This window comes from Camellia sinensis, chromosome 9 (assembly GCF_055761805.1).
Source record: "Camellia sinensis isolate YWXY chromosome 9, ASM5576180v1, whole genome shotgun sequence".
Classification (NCBI taxonomy): Eukaryota; Viridiplantae; Streptophyta; class Magnoliopsida; order Ericales; family Theaceae; genus Camellia; species Camellia sinensis.
The window spans coordinates 43,684,044-43,689,507 of record NC_138969.1 but is presented as its reverse complement, the minus strand read 5'-3'; the positions used below and the strand labels follow the sequence as shown (position 1 = coordinate 43,689,507).

The 5,464-nt window shown below is 30.7% G+C and overlaps 1 pseudogene; it reads right to left on the bottom strand.

The window, feature by feature from the left end:
- Positions 1-1,500: 1,500 nt before the first annotated feature.
- Positions 1,501-3,078, bottom strand: LOC114257057 (berberine bridge enzyme-like 4 pseudogene; annotated as a pseudogene).
- Between the last annotated feature and the right edge of the window lie 2,386 nt (positions 3,079-5,464).

Below are 5,464 nucleotides of genomic sequence, written 5' to 3'. Positions count from 1 at the left end.
CTATTTATCCAAAATCCAGCCCGACCTTACGAACAAAATAATTTTTTCAAAATCTAAAAATGTCAGGCTAAGCTGGGTGGATCAACAAGCCAATAGTCCCTTCTAATTCTATCTCAAGAAAGAAACCTCCCTAGGACTATGCGGGGCTTATATTTTATTTAAAAAAATTATATATATAATATTAATATAGTAAAATTATTTAGTTATAATTATTTATTTATTATAAATAATTTGTAACAAAAAAGAACGTTTAAACTATTAAAATAGAATTCGTAGAAAAAGGAGAATTAGAAGGAAGTCAAGTTCATTTTTGAAATTTGGATACCAAATTTAATCCCCATAGTATATTTTGGCTGTGGCTAGAATTTAAATCACAATTTAGAAATATTAAATTTAAGTTCATTATGTTGAAATGTGCATTTAAAAAAATATTAAAAATTATGATGTGATTAAGTGTATGTAAATTTATTCCTTTTATTTATTATTTATTTTAGATTTAGACATTATTTGACATCCCTTATATTAGTATACTTTTTTACCTTTTTATCTTTTTTGAGTTACATCATCTCTTTATTTTTTTATACATCTTTTTGTAAAAGATTCAAAATTATACTTATTTAGATCATTCCAAATACGTTCTTAGTAGTTAGGTGCTTTTAGAGATGGCAATGCGAATCCGAACCCGTCAATCCATCCATACCTGTCCATAATTTTTGAGTTTAAACTCCCTTATTTACTTAATGGGTTATAAGCAGGTAATAGTATTAAGCCCACCTCATTACATGGGTGAATGCAAAAAAATACTAACAAAACATGCCATGCTCAAGTTTCGTACTCAATCGACTTTCTTAGACAAGCAACCACCGACCATTTAATGATCAATTACTCATCAACAAATTGTACATATATGTATTTTTTATGAGTCTTATTCATCACAACTCTAAGAGTTATTAATAGGAATCACGTAAAGTCAATATTTATTGTCTCAATACACATTTTATATATCTCAAAATACTTCTATATATTTTAATTCAATTTTTACATATTTCAATATATTTTATTCACATTTCTCAATCTTAAGGAGAAGATTGTTGTTAGCAATTTATTTATTTATTTATAATAATAGTACAACAATAGAAAAAGTATTGAACTGAATTAAAATATTATGCACTATCAATATATATATATATATATTATGACATTGATACTAATATTTTAGTATATTTAATATTTGTTATAAATATTAAACACAAATGTTTTCACCTTTTATATCTCTCTCTCTCTCTCAAACTTGAATTTTTGAAGAAAAAAATTAAAGAAAATTTGAATCTATTAAAAAATGAATTCATTAAAGTACATGAATTGGGTTGTCCAACCCGTACCCAAATTAACCCAACCCACAGTTTAGTAAATGGAAGGGTTTTAATTAAGTTATTTAACACCAAACCCGTTTAGACCCGTTCGTTGGCCACCTTTAGGTAGTATGTATGCGATGTTCCTCTATTTTGGAAGAGGCGGAATGCTTTGCTCATTTCTGAAGAAATTATCAGGATCAACTTTTGTCTTCACACGCACCAATCTTTCAAAATTGCCCTTGAAATATTTAGCTCTAAAAATGCTTGAATTCGCACCATTTTGATTAGTGCCAATGTCAAGATCTCTATAGTTGAGGAAAGCCTCGCGTGGCGATTGTGAGACATGTGGTGCCAAGAAATCATAGAGTTTTCGCAATGACTCTACCTTACTGTCATCTTGAGTGCAGTACCAGTACTGGATTAGAAATTTGTATCCTGATCTATGAGGAAATGGGGTTTCGGATTCAGAAATCTGATTCATTCTTCCTCCGTATGGGTTCCACTGCATTATCATTCCCATACCCATTTTGATCATCTGCTTCCACAATTCTTCCAAAACTGCCTTTGGAATAGGTGTTATCACATAGTCCGATTTCACCTTAAAGGGGAATGATTCATTTAACATCCTATAGAGTAGGCTATCCAAGGAAATTCCCTTTGGTTTATTATCCCAGTAAAGAGTGGTTTCAATCCAACTTGACTTGATACAATCCTTTTGTTGCAAACCCAATTCGGGAAATTGCTGATTCATTGTTGAAAGAAGTGTATGTGATTGCCCTAGGTATTGACCAAAGAATTGAAATTGAATGCTCTCATTCTTCTCAACACTCATTTCAAGTCTTATGAAAATGTCTTCTGGTAGTGTGTCTGCAACTTGTTGCCACCGATAGACAAGGTCTGTTATACTTCTTGTTGCACCTTGCTTTATGAGCTTTTTCACCAGAAAAAAAGTAACAATTTCAGGAACTGACACCAATTTAATTTTCCAAGAAAGAATGACTCCAAAGCTAGCTCCACCACCTCTAATAGCCCAGAAATGATCTTCTCCCATGGATTTTCTATTGAGGATTTTTCCATTAACATCAACTAGTTGTGCATCAATAATGTTATCCACAGATAAGCCATACTTTCTCATCAAGTTTCCATACCCAGCCCCGATGAAATGCCCACCAACTCCAACAGAAGGGCAGACACCGCCTGGAAAAGCATGAGTCTTACTTTTTTGGGAAATGTTGAGATATAGTTCACCGAGACTAGCCCCTGACTGTACCCATGCAGTTTCTGTTGCGACATCAATGTTGATGGATCGAAAATCGGACATGTCAAGGAGAACAAATGGTTCATTTGATATGTAAGAAAGGCCTTCATAGTCATGACCTCCACTTCGGATTCTAAGATGATAGTTATGATTCTTGGTACAAATGACAGCTGCTTGGACATGGGATTCATGAATGGCTGCTACGATGGCCACCGGATATCGGGTTTTGGTTGTATTTAGTCTCTTATTTCTAAAATATGCATAGAAAATATTCGAGAATTTAGAGTTTTCAGGGATGTAAATGGCTTCCGAGATTGGTTTTATAGACTTACCAACTTGTTTTTTGAGGCATTGAACAAATGCGTCCGTAGCCAAGTCTGAAGTTGCATATGGAATTGAGAACAAAAGGGTTGAAACTAGCACTAATAACATTGCAATGCTTGAAAGCTTCATTTTCTATAACTTATTTTCCTATCTAAATTCTCAATTTTTTAAGCTTTTGTTAATTTCATAGTGTATTTATACTCTTATAGAGACAACATAATAAGCTTAATTTGTAATATAATATTATATTTTTGGCATTTTATTGTTCAAAGTCAACAAAATCTTTCCAGAGACAACTGTACAATAAGAAACTTTTTCATCCATTGAAAAAGTTTAAAATCTTACATAAAACAACTGTGCAATGCCAACCTTTTTTTATGAATGTACAAAATTTATTAGATTATTGTACAAACATAAGGTTTCAATTTCCCATAAAAAAATCAAGGACAACCTCATTCTAATACACCACAAAACCTTTTTCATTTTATGATTGAGTGAAAATGTATTTGTTTTGCACCTCTCTCTCTCTCTCTCTCTCCATAGCTTGGCAAATATTCATTTTTTTATGAATATACAAAATTTATTAGATTATTTAACAAACATAAGCTTTCAATTTCCCTTAAAAAATCACGGACAACCTCATTCTAATACACCACAAAACCTTTTTCATTTTAAAATCATTGATTGACTGAAAGTGTATTTATCTTGCTCTTCTCTCTTTTATTTTTATTTTTATATATATGCTTGGCGAACATCAATATTCAATTTTGTTGTGTGTTGGGTCCTGGAAAAAGTCAACTACACCAAAATAGCTAAAGGTTTTCCAAAAGAAAACAACATTAAAGCATATCAACGGAAATCTTCTCGGCATCCTAGAAGCCATGATCATGATGATACCTTTCCATCACCACGAAAACAGAGGAAGTGGATTTTACGTTAAATAGTTGATTACCAAAACATAATAAAAAAAACAGGCTAATGTTGTTAACAAGAAGTCAAATCAAGTTTTAAGAAATTTAAGTTGTGCTCAAGTCAAGCTTAAAAAATTGTGTCTTAAGCTCAACTAGTATTTGAGAAGCTTGAACTTAACTCAAGTCTCAACTCTATTATATATATGAGATGAGCTCGACTTTGAAAAATATTTGATAAATCGAACTTAATTTAACATATTAAGAGGAAAAAAAGAAGAAGAAGAAAGATTATGAGCAAAACATGAATAATGATCATATTTTTGATAAGTTTCGTCAATCAAATATTAATTTATATTATCCTTACGTTCATGAAGAATCTATTCAAAGAGAGCTTTGGTCTACTTGAGCTTGGTTTGATTACTAAACAAGACTCAAAACCTGACTTGAACACATTCATTTAACAAACAAATGAGTTAAGCTTAAACAAATTTTAAACTAGTTGAGCTGAAACTGTTCATAAAAAATTCGGTTCGTTTACAGCTCTAACTTAACCAGAGGTTTGCTTTAACTCTATATTGTCATCTAGACTTCCTTTAGTCTCCTTGTTTAGATGCAAAAGAGGTTTATATGTTCTTATTTTTGTCACAGGCTGGAATAGCAAAGGCAAAAAGGTGTGTTTATTTATATCTATTGTTATGCAACCCGTGCACTATATAGTTGTTTATTCATAGCTAAACTTTAGTTCAGCTGGCTTCTGTTCAGACATTGCTTTCATTCCTCATAAAATAAAATGGAAATGAAAATGAAAATTAAAAATTGAAGTATTGAGTTGATTCTATTGGATAGAATAGTACATCGAGTCATGTTTCTCTCACAGTCTAAGATTGTGTTTGAATTATGAATTTGGATAGAAATTTGAAATAGAAAATGAAAATGTGAATAAAATATAACTATGTTTTATTCACATTTCACTTAAATATTTTTTTTTTCTTCAAATACCTATCCAAATTCATGATCCAACACAACCTAAGGCTAGTTTAATATTTTTCTCATATTTGTAACTTGTAATATACGCCTGGTGCAATGGTAGAAGCACTTAACCTTTGGTCAAGCCACGCTGATCAACTCGAGATTGAGTCCCAGTAACTCCTTCCTCCATCTCTCCTCCTTTCCAAAAAAAAAATGAGAGACGTATACCTATATTTAATAGGTAGATTTATTATTCAATAGGTCTTACGATAATTAATTACATTTTTTATCAAACATTATTAAAAAAAGTCACAAATTGTTAATTTTCAACGACAGTTTGAAAATTATCACAAAAAATGTCGCTAATTATAAGTTTTAGCGATAGTTTAAAATAATTGTCATAAAAAGTCATTAATTGTTAACTTTCAGTGACAGTTTGAAAATTATCACATTGTAAGTTTTAGTGATAGTTTATAAAAATCGTGACAAAAAAATCACTAATTGTTAATTTTTAGCGACATGCAAAAAATCGTCACAAAAAATTATTTTTAATGACGATTTTACTAGGACTTATTTTTATAATAAGACTTTATGGGAATTAAATTCAACTATTAGGATCCATTGGTAATTTACCAAAAAAAAAAAAA